The sequence below is a fragment of the Podarcis gaigeae genome (genome assembly GCF_964106915.1).
Source record: "Podarcis gaigeae genome assembly, chromosome: 17".
Lineage (NCBI taxonomy): Eukaryota > Metazoa > Chordata > Lepidosauria > Squamata > Lacertidae > Podarcis > Podarcis gaigeae.
Window position 1 is genome coordinate 24168173 of NC_139694.1, and position 24530 is coordinate 24192702.

Genomic DNA, 24530 nt, shown 5'->3' on the forward strand with positions numbered 1-24530 from the left:
CCCTCACCGTGATCAACTCCTGCCCGGAAACTTATGACCCCACTGTGGAAGGATATGTGGATCCAGAATTGGCCTCCACAGTCACTTATGGACTCACTGTTAGGACCGTGTTCATGGAAGACAATCTTGCTTGGCTATGAGTGATAGCCAAAGAAGATTTATCCAAACAAAGTTTACATCTGTAAGCAGTCCGTTCATAAGTTGTGAGTGTTGTCATATTGTCAATCCATTGATTAAAGGGGGTCATATATTTATTCTTCCAATTCATCACTATTGTCTGCCATTAGGACATGTAAGTCTTGAGATTCAGAAGAATCTTGTGTTATTTTTATTATTTGTGATTATGAGTGTGAATGAATTTGTAAAACCAAATAAAAACGAAACAAAAATGAAAGTTGTGTGCTGCCACCCCCACTCTGCAAAATTCCTGGGGGTTCCGGGGTCTGTGTTCTTTTGGAGACTTGAGGCACATGGAGGGGGTCCAGATATTAAAACATAATTATTTCAAGAGGGGCTTGTACCCCACACTGTTGCAGCTCTGGAGTACAAGCATCTCTCCCAGCCAGCCTTCAGCCAGCCTGCCCAGTCTTTTTTCTTCCCTCTTCTCTCTCACCTGTGACAACAACGCGGCAGAAAAGACTGCTTTTGTTTGACAGACAGATAGGCAGAAAGATGGATAGACAGATGATAGATAGATAGATACAGTGGACATTCGGGTTGCGAAAGTGATCCGTGCAGGATGCACGTTCGCAACCCGCAGCATTCGCAACCCACAGTGGCACGTCTGCACACGCGTGGGTTGCGATTCGGCACTCCTGTGCATGAGCAAAGTGTGATTTAGCGCTTCTGCACATGCATGGCCACCAAAACCCAGAAGTAACCTGTTCCGGTACTTCTGGGTTTCAGTGCATCTGTAACCTGAAAAAATGCAGCCTGAAGCATCTGTAACCCGAGGTATGACTGTAGATAGATTAGATAGATAGATAGATAGATAGATAGATGATAGATAGATAGATGATAGATAGATAGATAGATAGATAGATGATAGATAGATGATAGATAGATAGATGATAGATAGATAGATAGATGATAGATAGATGATAGATAGATATAGATGATAGATAGATTGTAGATAGATGAGAGAGAGAGATACAGATACAGGGCTATCTTTAGCATATGCACTGCCGGGGTGCAAAGATCTGCCCAGCACCCCCAAATTTAGTTTAGCCACCCTTTAAGGAGGGGGCAAACTCTTTGGGGGGGGGGAATTGCTCACCTGTAACAATGATGCAGCGGGGGGAAACTGCTTTTGTTTCCTGACTTGTCGGGAATATTTGACGCTATGGAGTAACAGAGCGACTGGGTGGGAGGGGCGAGGACTTTCGTTCCATTGCTTTTCACTGCCACTGATCGAGAGGGACCTGTATGCAGAGGTATACACTACCACCCCCAAATTCGGCCCTGCAAGGACTCCATCAGTTAGGTATTTGCTACGAAAACTTCATAGAAACTTCATCCAGAGAGACAATGGAATGCCACATGGATATCTTGTGAACACCCCCACTCCCCCCCCCATGAAAAGCTAAATACTAAGGCAGAGGTTGGAGGGAAGAACAAATATGCTTGTTAAAATGTTATTTATTTATTGAGTGTGACAAACCCTTCCTTTTGCATTTGGCACTCACATTTTTTACGTGAAAGGTCATTTTCATTAACCTTCGATTCGCGCCACATGGCCTCATTGCCCAAAGGCATGTGGTTATTTACAATTTCCCTTCATCCTATGCAAAGCTAAACAACCCTGAGTACGAGGCTAATATATGTTAAGTGCCCGAGGCACATTCCAATTAAGTATTAACGTGGGTTGGAAAATGTCCAAAACATTCAGCGAATATCATTTTCAATCATTTTCATTAAAATTAATAGCAAACGTTAAAAAGCAATATACCCAGAGAGTGGGAGAGTAGATCGAAATGACCACCAGTGTTGCCGAGGCAAGGATTTCGAGATGCTGCCATCTCCTGTGGGCTTAGGAAGCTGGGAAATTAATGTGTGGAGATGATTGGAATTGCAAAGGCATATAGGACAATTGGACAGTGTTGGGTACTGGGTGCCTCTCTGCTATATATCAATATCCTAATCTTTTAGGGATGGGTGATCACCTTCCTATTCATCTCAAATGGGGAAGAAGCTTTCTGGCATTCCTCAAGAGGCCTCAGCAGTGTCTGTTGTTGTGATACATGAAGCAGTAAATAGAACAACTTTGGGCATGCTGCAGAATCTCCAAATGTCCCTATTTTCCAGGGACAGTCCTGGATTTACAGAAGCCATCACGGTTTCTGTTTTGATCCTGGAATGTCCCACTATTCCTTAGGTAAAGGTAAAGGGACCCCTGACCATTAGGTCCAGTCGTGACTGACTCGGGGGTTGCGGCACTCATCTCGCTTTATTGGCCGAGGGAGCCGGCGTACAGCTTCTGGGTCATGTGGCCAGCATGACTAAGCTGCTTCTGGCAAACCAGAGCAGCGCACAGAAACACCGTTTACCTTCCCACCGAAGCGGTACCTATTTATCTACTTGCACTTTGACGTCCTTTTGAACTGCTAGGTTGGCACGAGCAGGGACCGAGCAGCGGGAGCTCACCACGTTGCAGGGATTCGAATCGCCAACCTTCTGATCGGCAAGTCCTAGGTTCTGTGGTTTAACCCACAGCGCCACCTGCATCCCTTTGCCACCCACATCCCTTTTGCTTTCCCTTAGGACGTCCCTATTTTCATCAGAGAAATGTTGGAGCCTATGGAGTTATGCAATCCCCAAGCCAATGAGATAAGTACCTAGACAACCTTTAGAAGACATCTGAAGGCAGACCTTTATAGGGAAGTTTTCTGATGTGTAATGTTTTATTCTGTTTTAACATATGTTGGAAACCTCCCAGAGTGGCTGGGGTATTATTATTATTATTATTATTATTATTATTATTATTATAACAGGATGTCCCTATTTTCATTGGAGAAATGTTGGAGGGTATGATGCGGCCGTATTAGTCACCTGTTGGTGAAACAGAAGTAAAATGTCTTATTAAAAGACTTGGGCCACATCTGCACTATATATTTATATACCCATTTATTCATAAGACTTCATACAGTTATGGCTTCCCCCAAATAATTCTGGGAAGTGTAGTTTAAGGGTGCTGAGAGTTGTTAGAAGGCCCCTATTCATCTCACAGAGCTAACAATTCTCAGAGTCCTTTAGCAGTCAATCCCTCTTTCCTTTTTTAGAATAGGGGCCTCCTAACATCTCTGATCCCCTTCATGGATCACTGTCTTGTCGTGGTGAAGGGGCTTAAATAATTCAGAGAAGCTTTGAGCTATGCCGTGCAGGACCACCCAAGACGGACAGGTCATAGCCGAGAGTTTAGACTAAATGTGTTCCACCTGGAAAAGGAACTGCCAAATCACTCCAGTATACCTGAAGGAGCGTCTCCACCCCCATCGTCCAGCCCGGACACTGAAGTCCAGTGCCGAGGGCCTTCTGGTGGTTCCCTCGCTGCGAGAAGCCAAGTTACAGGGAACCAGGCAGAGGGCCTTCTCGGTAGTGGCACCCACCCTGTGGAACGCCCTCCCACCAGATGTCAAAGAGAAAAACAACTACCAGACTTTGAGAAGACATCTGAAGGCAGCCCTGTTTAGGAAAGCTTTTAATGTTTGACGGACTATTGTATTTTAATATTTTGTTGGAAGCCGCTCAGAGTGGCTGGGGAAACCCAGCCAGATGGGCGGGGTATAAATATTATTATTATTATTATTATTATTTTGCCAAGAAAACTCCATGGACATAAAAAAGGAGACGCTTTGAGAAGAAAGTGAGAGTTTCCAAGGCATGCTCTGGTTCATGGGGTCACGGAGAGTCGAACATGACTAAGATGACTAAAGAACAACAACAACAACTTATTACCAAACTTAAAACCATGGAGAGACCTGGTCTGAACAAAGACATTGGATTCTTATCTCATTATACATGACAAAGCCATTTTTCACCTTCTCACCCCTTGCTTTTTCCTGTAAGACCTATTGCAGTCGTTAAGAGTCGTCAACAGGCTCATCACAGCTATCACCCATTCCCACCACCCTTCTGAGTAATACCCCTCCCCACCTTCTCACTAAATATAAGGGTCTGGTGACTTCTGTTTCAGTGTATCTGAAGAAGTGTGCATGCACACAAAAGCTCATACCAAGAACTAACTTAGTTGGTCTTTAAGGTGCTACTGGAAGGAATTTTTTTTTGTTTTGACTATGGCAGACCAACACGGCTACCTATCTGTAACTGGAACAACATCTCTGAAAGTGGTGTGCGGTCAGTGGATTGGGGGGAGTAGCCTGGTGCCTTAAATGTTCCAGGTAAATTAAAGTATGAAAGCCTAGTGCTTCCTTCCCAAAGCCTGGGAAGTTTCTGCCTGGCTTAGGGAGGGACATGCGATGCTCACACATTCAACATCAGGACGTCAGGACGTCACATGCGCAATGTTGCCCTCCCACCCCACCCCCTTAAAAAAAATTACCCTTGCGAGCTGGTCCCTCTGGCTTTAACTGTTCCTCTGTGAAAAGTTTCACTGCACGCAACTGATCTCTAAGCAGCCTTAACAAGCTACAGCAAGTTTTTGTTTGGGGGTTTTAAATGAGAAAGCATGCAAACATGAGTTCGCTCACCTGCAAATGATTGCAAAGTGACATAGCCCTGCAATAGGTTTGCCATGTTGAACCAGCTGCTGAACAGGAGCTTCATCTATAAAATGGAGATTATATCTTCCCCAGTCACTTTTGGTATAGTAAGAGGTCTTGTTGCAAGGCAGGGGTGGAATATTAAACTTCAAGTCATGCACAGTATATGTTCCCACTGGCAATGCTTCTTCCTTGCCTGGCCCAAATATTCATTATTTTAGAGCACATCAAAGGAACTCCTGCAAATGCCATGCCACTAACCTTATAGCTTCATAAACCTTTAACAATATGTGAGATGACAATATTAGAATTGTGCCTGTTAAAAATTTAATATGTGCTGGAGCTTACTTTTATTTTTTTATTTTTTTACCATATGTGCGACACTGTTTGTTCAAATAAATTATGTTACAGACTAAATGTTCAAATGCCATTACATTATCATTAAAGTCAACATTCTCAGCAATATGCATTTATGAAGGCAATGAGACTTAATATGAACTCTTAATAATGATGGAGATTGTTTTAGTGGCATACAGTCCATTAAAAAAGAAACACTTAGAAATGTCTAAAAGAGCTAGAGAAGGTTTCTTCCCCCCCCCCCCCCCCAATGTGCAAAGAAAGGTTATCTTTCTTACCTGGCAGTTCTGAATTTCTGTGGAATTTGTCTCATTTCAGGTCAGGTCAGGACTTACATAGCAGCAAGTGAAAAGTCTTGTCCATTGGATGGGTTTCTTGTTGCCCTCATAATTTGTGCAAACCACAGATATCTGGATAGCACAGATCATGTGGCTATTTCCCAAGCCAGCACTGCATTGCCATTGTGGGCCAATGGTACTGGTCTAGGAATCATACCCCCAAATTTGAATTACCCCAATTGTCACTATTTATATCCATTACATGACTATAGAGGCACATTTTTTTTGTGCTTCTAAGTAGCCTAGGACTTGCTGATCAGAAGGTCAGTGGTTCAAATCCCCGCAACGGGGTGAGCTCCCGTTGCTCAGTCCCTGCTCCTGCCAACCTAGTAGTTCGAAAGCATGTCAAAGTGCAAGTAGATAAACAGGTACCACTCCAGCGGGAAGCTAAGCGGGATTTCTGTGTGCTGCTCTGGTTCGCCAGAAGCGGCTTAGTCATGCTGGCCACATGACCCGGAAGCTCCCTCGGCCAATAAAGCAAGATGAGTGCCGCAACCCCAGAGTCGGTCACGACTGGACCTAATGGTCAGGGATCCCTTTACCTTTACCTTAAGCAGTCCGCATTGGGTCACATAAAGGGAAAGAACTGTAAACTCCCACCATACTTTAGAGCAAAACACCAAATGTGAATCAAAGCCAATTATCTATCCATTTACAGTGGTACCTCAGGTTACATTATTGAAATGAGCCTGGTTGTGGAGTGGTAAAAAGGTAAAGGACCTCTGGACGGTTAAGTCCAGTCAATGGTGACTATGGGGTTGCTGAGCTTATCTTATTTTCAAGCTGAGGGAGCCAGCGTTTGTTCACAGACAGCTTTCCAGGTCATGTGGCCAGAGGACTAAACTGCTTCTGGCGCAACAGGACACCGTGACAGAACGCATGGAAATGCGTTTCACCTTCCCGTCACAGCAGTACCTATTTATCTACTTGCACTGGCATGCTTTTGAACTGAAAGGTTGGCAGGAGCTGGGACAGAGCAACAGGAGCTCACTCTGTAGCGGGGATTCAAACCACCAACCTTCTGATCGGCAAGCCCAAGAGGCTCAGTGGTTTAGACCACAATGCCACCTGCATGGAATAGGAACATAGGAAGTTGCCTTGTATTGCGATATACTGGTGCATCTCACTCAGTTTTGTCTACACCAGGGTTTCCCAACCTTGGGTCTCCAGCTGCTTTTGGACTGCAATTTCCAACATCCCTAACAACTGGTCCTGCTAGCTAGGGATTGTGGGAGTTGTAGTCCAAAAACAGCGGGAGACCCCCATAGTATATCAATGTTGAGAAGCCAAAGCTGTTAGGTGTAGCTTCCCAGTGATTTACATGTACGCTGAAGAAAAATCCTGAAGGATCATTTCATGTGACAATCCACACAATAGCATGTACCTACGGGGCAGAATCATATAGGCCTATTGCAGCTGGTGCTCCAGGGCTGCTGGATTATGTCTTTATTTTTGATTTGCATGGATACTTACAAATGGTCTGTGATTATAAGGTGTTGTGTGTGTTTTGAGACAGAGAGAGCCTGTAGGATCACCGTTACAAATGGCTTAAATTAAATACGGAATTAAACATCTCAGGAATTTTCTCCCAAAAAAAGTCTTAGAAATTTTGGCCCAGCTCTGTTGAGTAGACATCACAATGCTGAACTAGTTGGACTAGTTGGTGCAATGCAGTACATTTTTGGGGGAGGGGGGGTTAAAAATAAAAAATAGCCTAACCTGTCATACATTCTGTTGATTCAGCAATGGCATGGGCACGATTTTTCCCAGACATATGGCAGCCCTAAGGTAAAGGTAAAGGGACCCCTGACCATTAGGTCCAGTCGTGACCGACTCTGGGGTTGCGGCGCTCATCTCGCTTTATTGGCTGAGGGAGCGGGCATACAGCTTGCGGGTCATGTGGCCAGCATGACTAAGCCACTTCTGGCGAACCAGAGCAGCGCGCAGAAACGCCATTTACCCTCCCGCCGGAGCGGTACCTATTTATCTACTTGCACTTTGAGGTGCTTTCGAACTGCTAGGTTGGCAGGAGCAGGGACTGAGCAACGGGAGCTCACCCTGTCGGGGGATTCAGACCGCCGACCTTCTGATCAGCAAGTCCTAGGCTCTGTGGTTTAACCCACAGCACCACCCGCGTCCCATGGCAGCCCTACCTTGTTATAAATGCATCAAGTTCCGGATCATTATTGTCCAAAGGGAGTCACCAAAAACTTGCCTCTCTCTCTTTTCAGCATCTCTTAAGATTTGCCAGTTTGCTAAAACCCTTCTCCGTGCTTTGAATATCCTGTAATCTAGAATAAGCTCCCTCCCTCCTTTCCTTCCTTCCTTCCCTCTCACATCCTGCTTCTCCTCTCTTCAGCTGGTACAAAACACCTCTGCTAAAGCCATCTTTCCAAAGAATGTTATACGCAAAGCTGCTGAGTTCTGTGCTAGGCAGAAATTGCTTCCGATGTTTCTTCCGTCACAGAACTGCTTTCTCAAGAAAGCCCAGGGTGTTCCTCATGGAGCCTTTTCCAAAATCTGAACTGTTCCCAAGTGTGGACAATGATGCAATGAGTTATGTACACATTATGGGTTTACGTATTTCGTAGCAACTACCTAACGGATGATATGTGTGAATTGCATTCGCACACTGTGGGGTGTGTGTGTGTGTGTGTGTGTGTGGAATGAGCAATCATTTGTTCATTTCTCCTTTGCATATAATTAAAATGGCTGGATTTTTGTTTCTTTATTTCCTTTTTAAAGAGAGGATTAGTTTCTGAGCTTATTCACAAAAAATGTACTGTAAAATGCACCATAAAATGTTCTTAGTATTTTTTCCCCCATGCTGAGCTTCTGGGAAGCTTAAGTCAACAATGGTTTGTGCTGCAAGCAAAATTCAACAGATTTGGAGTGGTGTTTGCATTAAACATTTTAGGCTCAAACATGTGTCTCGCTCTCTTCCCATATTAGCTTTCTGGATTACTGACAAAGGCCGGATAAAGCTCTGAGGCATCCTGTTGTTGTGTGAGACCGAGGCCCCCATCCGTACTTCCGCTCCTGATGCCTACCTAGGGCATGATGACAATCTGCGCGGCTCCATTTACTGTGTCAGGATTTTGCACAGTGCTTCCAATTACCTTTCGGTGGGACTAGACTCACAACATCAACAGCTGGTCCTGCAATAAATTTCCTCACGTTTCCCTGAGCTAAATCGCCCTCACATTGGCTTACTCTGCATAAGCGTTTGCACTTGTCGAATCGTAATGGTCAGCAGGTGAAATGACATTCAGCTCTCCCTTTGGGCTATTCTGTTTTAGAAGGAACTTCAGTCCCACCTCAGGGGTCTTTTTTTGTTCTGTTTAGGTGCCAAATCTGAAAACTGGGAACAAGAATGGACAGTAAAAGAGGAACGATTGAATTCCAGACTGAAATTTCCTTTCGCTGTATTGTCAAAAGTGCCTTCCCTTCCCTCATTGTTACTAGTATCTGGCTGTTTTTCCTGTGAGGCCATTAAACAAAGTGTTGTCGTCTCATATGCCTTATTTACCAGAACATTATCAACTCATCAAACACAATGGCGGACAGTTTTCTGTAAGGAGGAAGCTCCAAATTAACTTAAATTTTCTTTTTCTAAGATAAAAGTGTATGAGACAACCATGGGATGTGAAGAACCCCTCTGAGAAATTATGGCAGAATTATCTAAACTTCACTGAATTACCCTAGGGGGAGGGTGGTTATTGATAATTTCTTCTTGGTCATTGTTTTTTAATCATGTATTTTGTGTTTTTATATTGTATTTTTATGTTGTGGACTGCCTTGGGATGTGTGGATGAATGGCAGTATACAAATTTAATAAATAAGAAAATAAATAATAATAGAAACTTCCCAGATGTTTCACCTCAGAACAGGAATCTGTGCAACTTACTCCCATCAGCTCCCAGCCAGCATGGTCAATGGACAGGGAGGACTGGAGTTGTATTTTAGCAACATCTAGGGGACCACAAATTCCCCACAAATTTGTTCCGTATTTTACTTTACATAAAAAGTTTGGTTTCACTTTTCATGCTTCCACAGAACATATGGAATATATCATAACCCGCAGTTCAAAAATAACCATGAAATTTTTAGCTAACAATCCTAATTAGATAATTTCTGTATTGGAGAACCAGGGAAATTAGATACACTGATGGTAATTCAAGAAGCCAACTCATAATAATTAGGGCCATAATCAGCATGATCAGTAGATTAATAAACTGATACTTTAGTTGATTAAGGTATATTTGCTTATTCTTTGAGGTTCTGCCGTATTATTTTAATAAGGAATGAAAAGGAAAATATTAGTGATTGCATCCCTCTATTAATGAATAATAGTTTTACTCTATTAAATTGTCAGTTATCTTTCACTTCTTTTAGTATTTCAAAAGAACAACTACATGGAGGTTTTGGCAATATCCATATTTACTTAAATGTAAAATCAATAGTATGATATGCCTCAGATAACAATATTTTGTAGATAGTTCTCCTAATTACAACTCTCCTATCCCCCCCCCAGTACCTTTTAATGCATGAAGTGTTCCTCAAGTATTATTTACTTAATTTCCCACCCATATACCAATATTCATTGTCATTATTATAAACTCAGTATATCACAGGGTTTTTCTTCATCATTTCTGTCAACAATATGACGCAGGACAGATTCTGTGGAAATATCTGAGGTGATTGACTTCTCCCCTTCCATAACTACATGTATCTGATAATTTTATTCATTACTGTAATTCATTACCCATATTTTTCTCAATTACGGATCTGTTGCCGATATCTCCTCAGGCCTCCAGGCTATCGCAATCCAGGCTGCCGCTAACATATGCTAAACCAAAATTATCTGATCTATCCTTATCTGGTATTCTGCATAGCCCACAAGCATAGTGACAGGATTCATTTGTAGTTCAGATCTAGTGCACAAAGTATTTACAAATATAGTTGTACCTTGGTTTTCAAACAGCTTAGTTCTCGAAAGTTTTGACTCCTGAACGCTGCAAACCCAGAAGTGACTGTTCCCTTTTGCAAACTATTTCGGGAAGCCGAAAGTCCAGTGGGGTTTCCATGGCTTCTGATTGGCTGCAAGAGCTTCCTGCAGCCAATCAGAAGCCGCGCTTTGGTTTCCAAACATTCTGGAAGTCGAATGGACTTCTGGAGTGGATTCTGTTTGACTTCCAAGGTACGATTGTACTTTGTAAATACAAACCTTATATGAAGTACGGAGCACTGTTGTCCTTCCAGATACTGCTAGCTACAACTCCCATCATCCTTGATCATTGGCCATGCTAGCATGGGATTATGGGAATTGGAATCTGGAACATCTGCAAGGCTCCATGTTCCTCACCCCACCTTATAGTTGGGTTACAGTGAGAGACTATTGGCTGAAGACCACTAAACAGGACAGAGAAGGGAAAGTTGATGCAGTTTCTCTAACATACAAGCACCTTGTCTGAAGAACAATGCAACATTTAGCGTTGCTAACATCCTGGTAGGGTTCATGTGGTTCTAATGTCTTGAAAATGACCTCAAAATGATAAATGAACCTATATAAACCTACTTCTCCTGGTTTAATGGTTTCCAAATAAATGGCTGACTCTTTAAGCTCCCTTACATTTTGATCTGCCCCTTCCAAAGCTCTTTTTCATTTTGTTAATCTTCCATTTAGTGACAAACTATGGCATGATGACATATGACCAGACCATAGTGCTAATATTCAGTTGTTCAGGCACATGGTCTTTTGTCCAACTTGGTCAGCCATTTTGTTTGATGCTTATAAAGCCCTTCTAGCTGAAAATTGCCCCAAGGCAGTTCATGTTGACAGGCTTCTATAGGAGCAAATGCGTAAATGCAGATATTTATTTGAAATCATGTTAAGGCCTTATTTTATGAGTTTCACAGTGCAAGAGGCAGTTGCTTTAAAAAAGGCAGGTTTTTGTTTTTACAAACAATAAACTGATGCAAAATATGCATTGTGGAGAGAGTGAAAAAGGGACTCTTCATCACAAGCTATCCATAATGGCATTACAGATACAACAGAGTCAGAGCCAACATCTGATTAATAAAAATGGGTCACTTGTAAATCAGTGGTGAAGTGTCAGCTCTTTGAATAGGCCGAAGGATTTATTATGATGAAAGAATGGCAATAAAGATGCATTTACAACTGAAATGGGACTGGAAGTAATTAAGAGCTCCTTTTAAAACATAAGGATAAATGAAGAAGTTGAGTATGGCAAGCGTGTTAATAGGAAAAAAATAGGCTGCATACTATTTGTCTTGTTGATTGGCTAACTTTACAGATTTTTTTAAATGAAAGCATTAGGTAGAGACCATTACAGTGCCTGGAAATCAAAACATTAATATCGAAGAGATGACACGATAATGACTCTTGCAATCGAAAAGACATCTCACGCTGGGAAGGTAAGGTCGTACTGAGGCAAAGGGAAGGTTGTCCAGAAAGTTTTAATGCAGAGAGAATCATCAAGAACAAGGGTGTGATCTCCTTTTTAAACAAAAGGCTGAGACCAACTTTTATAATGGGAAAAAGAAAAATATGCTACAGGTTGGGACGTATGAAACTACAGTGGTGCCTCGCAAGACGAAATTAATCCGTTCCGCGAGTCTCTTCGTCTTGCGGTTTTTTCGTCTTGCGAAGCATGGCTATTAGCGGCTTAGCGGCTATTAGCGGCTTTAAGAAAAAGGAAACAAACTCGCAAGAACTCGCAAGACGTTTCGTCTTGTGAAGCAAGCCCATAGGGAAATTCGTCTTGCGGAACGACTCAAAAAACGGAAAACTCTTTCGTCTTGCGCGTTTTTCGTCTTGCGAGGCATTCGTCTTGCGAGGTACCACTGTACGATCTAGTGGAGGTTACGTTAAATTGCTCCCTTTTCACACAGTCAAATAGTGGTTTGCCATCCAAAACTGGTTATTTGCTCCACAGCAAGTTTCCTTCCCACATTTACTTTTGCTTTTCTTGGGATTTCTGCTGGGAGAAGGAATCAGAGCACTCTGTGGCTATGTTTGCATGACGCAGTAATCCAAATGATGGTTTCAGTAAGTTGTCTGAAGCAGGGTTTGTGGTAAAGCTCTCTCCTTGTTAGCCATGAGCTGTAGTCAAGGTTTGCTCTTGGAAGAGCCTTGGCTTAGCTCAGGGTGAAACAGGAATAAAAAGGGCTAGGGTTAGCAGGATTTGAGAACAAGAGCACTTGCCACACTCTGTGGTTTCCAGCAACTAGTATTCAGAAGGCTTGCAGTCTGACCGTGATTTCAAACACAGTGGTAGCTCGGTTTTTGTACAGCTTAGTTCATGAACAACTTGGAACCCGAACGCTGCAAACCCAGAAGTAGGTGTTTTTGATTTTTTTCCCAGAAGCCAAACATGCTCCATTTTGAGTCCCCCTGTGTTTCCTGTTGCGCTGCTAATTTGCATCCCCTGCAATATAATTCAACATTTCCATTTCAGATTATAGAGTTCTGAGGTGATATTTGGAGCTTATATTTGGTGCTTTTGTTTTTGATATTTATTTTGTTTTGTTTTTTATTTTGAAGCTTTTGCAGTTAATTTGTTTTTGTGACTATGGATCCCAGTTCAGCTACTGATTGATTGATTGATTGATTGACTGCGGAAATGGATAAAAGCCCCCCATCCAAACTATCATCAGTGCAGGTAAGATTTTTTTTTTTAATTTTAAATTTTTATCATCTACAATACTGTTTTATTTATTTTATAGTACAGTACATTGATTTTTGCTTTCATGATATGTATCAATGGTCTCATTAGATAGTAAAATTATGTTAAGTTGCTGTTTTAGGGGTTGTTTTTAAAAGTCTGGAACAGATTAATCCATTTTGCATTACCTTCTATGGGAAAGTGCACCTTGGTTTTGGAATGGAATTCCGGAACAGATTAAGTTTGAGAACCAAGGTACCACTGTACTAGAAAAGTTAATCAAATAAATCACAGTCAAGAAAATAGGGCAGCACCTAAAATATATCTCTCAGGTGTCAAAGGCCACGGTAAAGTAGTGTGTCTTCAGCATAAGATGAAAACCACATTATGTAGTTAAGTTGCCAGACACACTTCTGTGGGGAGTTGGGGCTACCACATAGAATACCCTCTGTCACAATGAATACCGTCCCAGGCCACTAGCTCCAAACACCTGAGGATGATGAAACTACCAAAAGGGCTCCTAATGCTGATCTTAAGATGCAAGGGAGTCTGCAGAAAACAGCTCAGCTTTACATTATTACATATTTGTACATGCTAACAAGTTGCTGTGGCTATTTTTTTCAACTGGAACTCAACGGAACTCATTTCTGGCAACTCTCAGGTGGGCGCCATTGCCATTATTAAGAAAACATGGTGAATTCCGGCACCTCTTTTTCTAGAAAAATAGCACCACTAACAACTAATTCTTAAGTAATACCCTAATCTCAAGTCAATGTTGTTGGCCCCACATCTAACATTTTAGCTAAATGAGATCCTGATGGAGGTTGGAAGAAACTACACGTTTTTCCTTTCACCAGAAAAATCCATCACTCACTTTCCTTTCCCTGGGCATATGACCTATATTGACCAGGCCACATAAAACAGAAAGAAAACAAATCCAGTGGTACCTCGGGTTAAGTACTTAATTCGTTCCGGAGGTCCGTTCTTAACCTGAAACTGTTCTTAACCTGAAGCACCACTTTAGCTAATGGGGCCTCCTGCTGCCGCTGCGCTGCCACTGCACGATTTCTGTTCTCATCCTGAAGCAAAGTTCTTAACCTGAAGCACTATTTCTGGGTTAGTGGAGTCTGTAACCTGAAGCGTATATAACCTGAAGCGTATGTAACCTGAAGCGTATGTAACCTGAGGTACCACTGTATAAACTTCTGCATCCATCATATCGTTAAATAACTAATATCGTCAGAAGCAAAACATTCTAATAATCGTCTAAAATATCATTATTCACTGTCCATAAGATCTCATCCATTATAGCTCTACCTGAATTAACCAGCAAATCATTACAACTCATGAAGCAGAGGAACCACCATCTATCTTATCTGTTGTTTTAGCTTCTTTCATATAAACAATTAATACCTTTTTTAAAAAAAATGCACCATTTTAAACAGATCATTAATAAGTACAATCTGTAATTCAGTTGCTGGGGGGGGGGGGGGATAAAAAAGACTAAACTTTCTAATTGGCTCCAAAGATAAAGCCGATGAAAACCTTTTTAATTACTACATTTGGTTTCTTCCAAACTGTTCTCAGAATTGGTTTTTAGTTCATTATTATACATCGTTATACATATCTTGTGTGTGTCTACTAAAAAATTAGTCCCATTGTGTTAAATGGAACTTACAGTTAAATGGTTGTAGCATTGCAGCCTAAGAACATTTAGGATGCACTGAATTCAATTCTTTGGATCAAGGCCATGAACATTAAGAAATAAAATGCTACAAATTAGTATGGGGGTGAACTGGTGCAAACACAGACTTGGATAATATCTCTTTTTTATATATATAATGCAATGCTGCTGTACATAATTGTCCATAGTGAGGACTAATTTAAGCTCTGAGATTCCAAGAATAACAAAAAAACCCCAGAGAATAAACAAGACTTCTGCTGCCATCAGTGACTTTTTCCAGTGCTTTGACTCAAAGGGACACCAATTAGTATCTGAAGATAAAATTTTAATGCCCACTAAAATAATATTATAATAGTAATGAGGGTATATGTTACACAGCCTAGGGTATTGGTAGCCCAGTGACCCACAACAAGCTGACTGTATTACTCCTCTAGTCTCCTCATACAATTAAAGGGAACACCAATTAGCAACCGAACATCACAAAACCAGACACATTTCAGCCTTTGAACATCTAAACGAATGAGACATGACAAGTAATGATGCTAAAGAATGAAGCCACTTTGAGGTTGAATCAGTGTAATTTTACTGATTTAGCAGGAAAAATATGTCCACCCTCAAAAGAGAGAGAGAGAGAGAGAGAGAGAGAGAGAGAGAGAGAGAGAGAGAGAGAGATCATATTGAGCAGAAGGGCCAGTGACAGGAATTAGGCCAGGGGTGCCATCTGGGGGGGTTGGGGGGCCAAGGGCCCCCAATTTTCAGGGAGGAGGTTGGGCCCCCTCAATATTCCTTTGTGGGAGAGGAAAAACAAGATATTTCCACCCCTCCAAATTCCCTCACAATACAGTGAGGAGTCATTATTTTTGACACTCTCAAGTGTCTTGCGTGGACAGGCGGAGTCCCCAGATCCCGAGTGGTCCCCCCCCCCCCGTCATGTGGAATAACGACTCTAGACAACGTGCTATGGGATTAAATTGGCCACAACTTTATTAAATTTCAAATGTGGGTAGACCTTGGCTGAGGCATTGGGCGTTCTCCCTCCCTAGTCCCCAGCCGGGGACCTAGGGAGCATCAGGGTTATCCAGTGTGTGTGTGGGGGATGGGCCGGCTCTGGAGAACATATGTTCAAGCAGAGATAGCCGCCCCCGTTACGCCGCCGCAGGGGAGAGCAATGACGACCTTTCGGCGTACGGCCAAAGCCTCCCTTCAAAAACCCCTTTAACGGGGAACCCTGGTATCGCCGCCGCAAAGAGGAAGATGGACAAAAGGATTCCGCCCAAGGCCTGATACCGCCAAAGTTGTGACGTTTTGCTACGGGAAAGGCGAAACCTGCCAATGCAGGGAAATTCCTTTCCGGCCCTTTAACAGCGACCTTATCGTAGCAGCGCCCGCATACCTGTGGAGACAGGTTAACCTGCAAAACCTATGAAGAAAAGTTAACCTGCAAAAGAAGACATTAACTGAGGGTGGGTAGGGTGGGAGAAGCTCTGGAGCCAAGTGAGGATTACCAATTAAGATCCACCCTCTATTGTGTGGGCAGGTAATCCCTCCCCCTACCTGGCCTGGTTTCCCTGGCAACGCTTCCCCCAGGTGGGATTGGACAACTCACTGGGGTAGGCGGGGACCTCCAGGTATCCCACCTGAGGGAAGGCAAAGCCTATGCTGATGGGGCCACTCCAGATCCAGGGCTGCACGCGTCCCCGCAAAGGGCGCCCCCCGTTTTAAGTGGGGAGCGGTCATTATTCCAAACTCTTGCCACACCAAATTTTCATGAGGTTCAATTCTGTTTGTTTGTTTTTAAAAAAATAAAATAAAATATTATTTTATTAATTTTCCAAAAACAGCAATACATATTAAAACATAGAAAAATAGGGTTGACTTCCCCCTATTCCCTTCCCTGGTTTATCATCACACTGTATGTCCATTTTAAATTATAAAATCATTAAAATTACTTATTGTCCAGTCGTAATGTCTTTACAAGTATTTTAAAAATCCTGCTAATGTATTAACCTGTGTACATTGCTTCTGTATAGATGCAATAAAGTCCTTCCAGACTTCTTTAAATTCTTTGTCATCTGTTCCTCTTAATTTCAAAGTCAATTTTGCCATTTCAGCATATTCCATTAATTTCACTTGCAAATCTTCTTTAGATGGGACACCTTCTTTCCAGTGTTGTGCTAATAATATTCGTGCGGCTGTTGTTGCATACTTTAATAAATTGTTTTGTGGTCTTGGTATATCTGCTCCTGTAATACCTAGTACATCAGGTTCAATTCTGAATACAAAAGTTTACCTTTCCAGGAAGTCAAAGTGTCCACAGCTGCCCCAAACCTTCTATGACTTTGTGCATTGCTGCTGTTGTCATTGACGGCCATTGCTACTCCAATCTGCTGTTGTTTCTGTACCACTTTTTCTGACTTCAAAGCTCGTTCAGTGCCTGATTTTAATCAATCAGGCATCCTGAAGTGAATGACCTCACATTGTCACATAGCCAGTTGGATTTGGTTATGCGATGATGTTACTGAAAGCAAAAGAAGCCCTCACTATGAGCAAATGTGGAAGGAGCACATTCACATTATATATGTGTGTGTGTGTGTGTGTGCGCGCGCGTTTAACATATCATTTTCAATGATTATTAAACATACTTTTATATCTTATACATTTTTTTTTACTTCCATCAATCACATCAGAAAATTTTCCAATCTTTTCCACTTAATCTACATTTCTTACTTTCACGATTTCATTTAAGTATCATAACTAATGTCTCTCTTCTTTATCCTCTTTGCAATATTTCATATATTCCTTCTTACAAAACTTCTTGTAGTCCTACTAGCATAATTTGTTGATTACAGTTGCTCTTCAAATAGTTCATATACAGTGGTACCTCAGGTTACATACACTTCAGGTTACATACGCTTCAGGTTAAAGACTCCACTAACCCAGAAATAGTACCTCAGGTTAAGAACTTTGCTTCAGGATGAGAACAGAAATCGGGCTCTGGCGGCACAGCAGCAGCAGGAGGCCCCATTAGCTAAAGTGGTGCTTCAGGTTAAGAACAGTTTCAGGTTAAGTACGGACCTCCAGAACGAATTAAGTACTTAACCTGAGGTACCACTGTATTTCTTCCAATCTTCTGTGAATCTCTGGTCCCGCAGGTTTCGAATCCTTCCTGTCATCTTATCCAATTCTGCGTAGTCCATTAATTTTGTCTGCCATTCTTCTTTTGTTGGTACAGTGGTGCCCCGCAAGACGAACGCCTCGCAAGACAAAAAACCCACTAGACGAAAGGGTTTTCCGTTTTGGAGGCGCTTCGCAAAACGAATTTCCCTATGGGCTTGCTTCGCAAGAAGAAAGCCCATAGGGAAATCTCCGGGGACCTCTTTTACATGCTAGCGGTGGGGAGCAAAGCCTTTCCCCCCCCCTCCAGCCTTCAGAAGAGGTCCAGGAAAGCCGGCGGGGGCCGAAAGGCTTTGCTCCCCACCGCCAGCATTTTAAAAGCAGTCCGGGATAGCAGGGAAGCGCTTCCCGCTATCCCGGATGGCTTTTGAAGGCAGGCGGGGGGGGGGGGGAGCAAAGACTTTTGCCCCCCGCCCGCCTTCAGAAGAGGTCCTGAAGTCCTGAAGTCTTTGCTCCCCCCCTGCCTGCCTTCCCGGGAGAGTGGAGAAATGCAGCGCTGTCCCGGGGTGATTTAAAAGCCCCCGGGAAGGCAGGCAGGGGGGACAAAGACTTTTGCCCCCCGCCAGCCTTCAGAAGAGGTCCTGGACCTCTTTTAAAATGCTGGGGGATGGCAGCGAAGGCTTCGCTACCGTCCGCCAGCATTTTAAGATCGCCCCGGGACAGCGGAGAAGTCTCCACTGTCCCGGGAAGGCAGGCGGGGGGGAAGCAAAGACTTTCGCCCCCCGCCGGCCTTCAGAAGAGGTCGGGGGACAGACTGTCCCCGGACCTGGTCTGAAGGCGGTTTCCATAGGAACGCATTGATTGATTTTCAATGCATTCCTATGGGAAACCGTGCTTCGCAAGACGAAAAACTCGCAAGACAAAAAGACTTGCGGAACGAATTAATTTCGTCTTGCGAGGCACCACTGTATTTCTTCTTGCTTCCATTTCTGGGCCAACAATACTCTTGCTGCTGTTGTTGCGTATAAAAACAGTTTAATGTCCTGTCTATTAATGTCCTCACTTATAATACCAAGTAAAAATGCTTCTGGTTTTTTAAAAAATGTATATTTCAACATATTCGCATTCTCACAACAGCAAGGCTGATGCTCTATGTCTTATGATGTGCATGGATAGTGTCATTCTATTTTAATGTGGCAAGACTCTCATACAGTTGTAGTTCTGGTTATGTGCAGTTATATATAACTACCTGGGTCAATACCAATATGAATGGGTACATATGATTTTTACATACTGTACTCCTCAGTATGCAGAAGAAAATCTTCCTTTCGAAAGCTGGCCAAAGCTGTTACTGGCATTACTTGACAACGACAACACGAGGAAAACAAACTAATCCCTTGATCCTACACAAGTTTGCTTAGAAGTAAATCTCATTGATTTACATGGAATTTATGTCCAAGTGGAATGCGATTAAGGCTGGGGGTTTTTTTGGTACCTTCCATGGATTGAGGGTAGAATACAAGATTAGTCCAACAGCATGAAAAATTATCAATTAAGATTTCTCATTAGCAATATTTGGTGCCTTAATTGTCCTTTTTGATTGTGTAATCTCGAGTGGTAATTATTTGTGGCATTGGCCCATTCCTCTATCACTGTTATCTTTTAATTAATTCAGCCAAATGATTTCATTCTCTGAGTTTCTTGTTCATATCATGGAATACTTTCCAGTCTACCGTTTGCATGCCCTCTTTACTAAGTTCCTTTAAAATGGTTGTAAAGAAATAGCAAAAGTTCACAATAGCTCTGAAAAGGCTGCCCTTGCCTATGGATATGTAATGATGATTATGGTTATTTCAGTCCTTTTAGCAAATGGGAGTGGCTTAGCCTCCCAGTTTCCTCCCAATAGCCTCCCAACAGCTGTGCCAGATGTGGGAAGGGAAAAGCAGAAGCAAGGACAGTGTGCCAAGCCGCCCTGCTATGCCCCCCCCCCACATACCAGTGAGGAGCAATGGTATTGCTGCTGGGAGGCTATGGCTATGACTCCACCCCACTGGGTGAGATATTCCTGTACTATGTAATAATAATAATAATAATATCTTTATTGTCATGTATCATAGAATCACATAACAGGGATGTGCCCAAAAGCCCACTCATTGGTTTGAGGCTGGGACCAAGCTGTTAAGTAGCATTGATTTCATTCACACAGAAATGAAAAAAATGTATGTGTATTAATGAAGGTTTAAAATGGAGTATGCCTAAAAGTGTATTGATGAAAAGATTTAATATGGGAATTTCCATGGTGCTATATTAAGGAGAGCCAAGGAGAGCATTTTGATCTCTTGCTGAGTTGATAATTAACTAACTGATTGTTGTTCTCTGGTAGCTGAGTGTTGTAACCTTAGATCATCTGAGAGGTATTGGGTTGCAAATCTCCATTTTGAAGGGAGTTGCCATTGAATCTGTGTCTCCCAAATGCCATGCAGTGATTACGCAAATGAAGCTCTCCTGAAGGGAGAGTAAGCATCCAAAGGCCAATGGAGGCTGGAATAAAGGCTGTGAGGAGAGACAGGACTCTGCTTCCAGGTCTGTTTGGATTATTTCATAATTTCTTAGATTCTGAACCTGTGTTGGACAGCACAAGACATTATATGAATATTTTGGATGTATCACTTGATATTTCTATTTTATTTTGAAGAGTTCTGCTAGTAAAAAATGAATATTTTTATGGCTCTGGACAATGTTTCATTTCCAAAAGGAGTCAGCTTTCATGCATCTTTAGCTTCAAACTGCACAATATTAATATCTGCAATGCTAGCTACATTGGAAATGTGTTTTCTCTGTGTTTCCTAGAGTCCTCTTCAAGCATTGAAGCGAATCAGGCTGTGCAATAATGAAGCCTCATTACTGACCAAACCTAGGATAAAAAAGAGGAACCTAATGGTCTCCCATAGCTTGGTCAACAGAGCAGAACTGCCCACCACTCCAGGCTCCAGCTTAGACCTCCAGCTCCAACTCTTAACTTGAAAAACCCTGAGACTTCAAGAAGTAATGTTCTGGGTTTACTTGCTGGACAATCTACTTTCAGTTTTAGTTCCTTCTTGGCACATACCACTCAAAATCAATTTAAAAAATCCAGACTTTAGTGTTTGTGTATCCTGGATCATTGCTGTGTGACCTGGGGTCAGCCCATAGAATTGGGTCAGCCCATATCTGATGTGTAACAGCCCCTCAGAGAAGATGACATCACTCTGAGCTCCCCGTTGTCCATGTAGGGCAGAATTGAGGGGGGAAAGAATGAGAACTGAAGCACTCTACAGTGTTGAACAATGAAATATACCATGACAAGATATAGGGGCACAGAACCACTCACAGGACAATCCAACAGGAATTATTATATTCCTCTAAAGCAATCAAACCTGAGTTATAATCTCTTAATCAACAGAATCATTGCTTACTTCAACTCGCCTGTGGAAACAACTCAGAGGCCATGAAAGAAGGAAAGTTAACAACAGGAAGATTTAAAGGAACTATTGGAAACTCAAGGCAGCAGAGATATGAGATGATCAGAGCCTCTCCCCCCCCCCAAACTTGAAGCATGGGAAGTCCCAACAAAAAAAATATAATTTGGCAGAATACTTGGACTATATGATATGTATTTGTATAATTTGGAATATTCAATGTGATTTGATTTGATTGTTAAAATGGAAAATTTAATATATAGAGATGATAGATGATAGATGATATAGATATAGATATAGATATAGATGATATAGATATAGATATATTTAAAGACTCTCTTAATGAACACAATTAAAGGGCCATATGTGGCTGAGAGGCACATCCTGATCCACTAAGGCAAGATAGTGAAAATTGTAGCCTTCCAGTTGTTGTTGGCTACTCTTGCAGCCAAGCTGGCACAAAATATATTGCTCTGCTTTCCTTTGGACCATATTAATGAAACAGAGAGTGGGAGTCTTGTGTCATTGAAATTCTGCTCAATATTGATCCAGAGTAGATTCCAATGTATAGGTAGCAGAGTAAAAATTTAAACGAGTTGCAGGATTCCCCCAAAATAGGCCAGATGCAATTCATATGTCATCTAGCTGAGCTTTACTGCTACTGAAGGCAAATGAGCATAATGGTCACAAATCCAATACATTCAGGATTGGCACTGTCCATAAGAAATCCAGTTGCAGCAAACTTAACTTAAACTTACCATAAGTCTAAACCTTAACACTAAGCATACTATGTACAGAACACCACATCAGAAGGAAAAGAGATAGAAAGTGAAAGTGAAACCCAGGCTCCTTCTGGCCTTACTTTTATAGTCAGCATGGCCTTGACAGAAAGAGATAAGATAACCAGTTTAAGCCTGTTGTACTCAGCTTCTCTGAAGGAATAACCCAAACATCATGAACCTTCTGCTTGTTTTTTTTTCACACAGAGCAGCTTCCAGAACCCTCTTAATTTAATGAGAATAGGAAAGATCTCTACACATCAGATCACTACTTTCTGCACTAAGAAATGCAAACTGACATCTTGTATTTTGGGAAGCCCAAGAGCTCCATACACACTCCCCAGGCTTGCACACTAGGGGAAGCCACCCCAAGGAACACCAATGCTGTACCAATAAACTAAGAACATTTACAGTGGGTGGGTGATGCGGGTGGCTCTGTGGTCTAAACCACTGAGCCTCTTGAGCTTGCTGATCAGAAGATTGGTGGTTCAAATCCGCACAATGGGGTGAGCTCCTGTTGCTCTGTCTCAGCTCCTGCCTACCTAGCAGTTTGAAAGCATGCCAGTGCAAGTAGATAAATAGGTACCACTGCGGCGAGAAGGCAAATGGTGTTTCCGTGTGCTCTGGTTTCCGTTATGGTGTCCCGTTGTGCCAGAAGCGGTTTATTTTTATTTTTTAAAAATATTTATTAAAGATTTTCTTAATACAATAGAAAAAACAAACAAAATAACATATAATTTTTCAATAACCACATTTTCTTCACTTCTTTGGACTTCCTCACATCTCTCGTTCCTGCGTTCCAAGTTTTTCGAGCTTTACCCAGCAATTTATCACCTTGTTTCAATTCTTATATTATAATTTTCCAGTATTGTGTCCCTAGTTTTAGATAATTTTACCCAAACCTTAAAAGCTTAATTTTAGCATAATATTTATCCAAAATTTATCTTTTCTTATATTTTCATTTATCTTCATATTCCTTTTAACTAGCTTAATGGTGCCCTATTGTTAATAATCTTACATCTTTCTTAACATTCATACAATTTACAATATTTTTGTAAATAGTCCTTAAATTTCTTCCAGTCCTCCTCCACAGCCTCTTCTCCCAGGTCTCCCAGGCCAGTCATTTCTGCTAGCTCCATATAGTCTATCAGTTGCATCTGCCATTCTTCCAGTGTGGACAAATCTTGGGTTTTCCAGTGCTTGGCGACAAGTATCCTTGCTGCTGTTGTTGCATACATAAAAAATGTTCGGTCCTTCTTTAACACCCTCTGGCCGACGATGCCCAAAAGAAAGGCCTCTGGTTTCTTAGGGAAGGTATACTTAAATACCTTTTTCAACTCGTTATATATCATTTCCCAGAAAGCCTTAACTCTAGGGCAGGTCCACCAGAGGTGAAAGAACGTTCCTTCAGTTTCTTTACATTTCCAACATTTATTATCAGACAAATGGTATATTTTTGCAAGCTTGACTGGAGTCATGTACCACCTATATATCATTTTCATAATATTTTCTTTCAAGGTATTACATGCCGTGAATTTCAAACCGGTGGTCCATAACCTTTCCCAGTCAGCAAACATGATATTGTACCCAATGTCCTGTGCCCATTTTATCATAGCCGATTTGACCGTTTCATCTTGTGTATTCCATTTTAGCAGCAAATTATACATTCTTGAAAGTACCTTAGTCTTAGGTTCTAACAATTCCGTTTCTAACTTTGATTTTTCCACCTGGAATCCTATCTTTTTATCCAACTTGAAAACTTCTTTGATCTGAGCATAATGTAACCAATCTCGCACTTTATCTTTTAATTTCTCCAAACTCTGCAACCTCCAATTATCTCCATCTTTTTCTATTATTTCCCAATATTTTGGCCATTTGGCCTCCATATTGAGTCTTTTCCGGGCCTTAGCTTCCATTGGTGACAGCCACCTTGGGGTCTTATTTTCCAATAAGCCTTTATATTTTATCCAGACATTGAACACTGCTTGCCTGACACTATGGTTCTTGAAAGCCTTATGACTTTTGACCTTGTCATACCACAAATATGCATGCCATCCATAAGCATTGTTAAAACCTTCCAGATCCAAAACCTCAGTGTTTTCAAGAAGCAGCCAGTCTTTCAACCAGCAGAAAGCTGCTGATTCATAGTACAACTTTAAGTCTGGCAGGGCAAAGCCCCCTCTTTCTTTGGCATCAGTTAGTATCTTAAACTTAATTCTGGGCTTTTTGCCCTGCCAGACAAATTTGGAAATATCTCTTTGCCACCTCCCAAAACACTCCATTTTATCCACAATCTGTAAAGTCTGGAACAAAAACAGCATTTTTGGCAATACATTCATCTTTATAGCAGCAATTTGTCCTGACAAGGAAAGTTTCAATCTTGACCAAACTTCT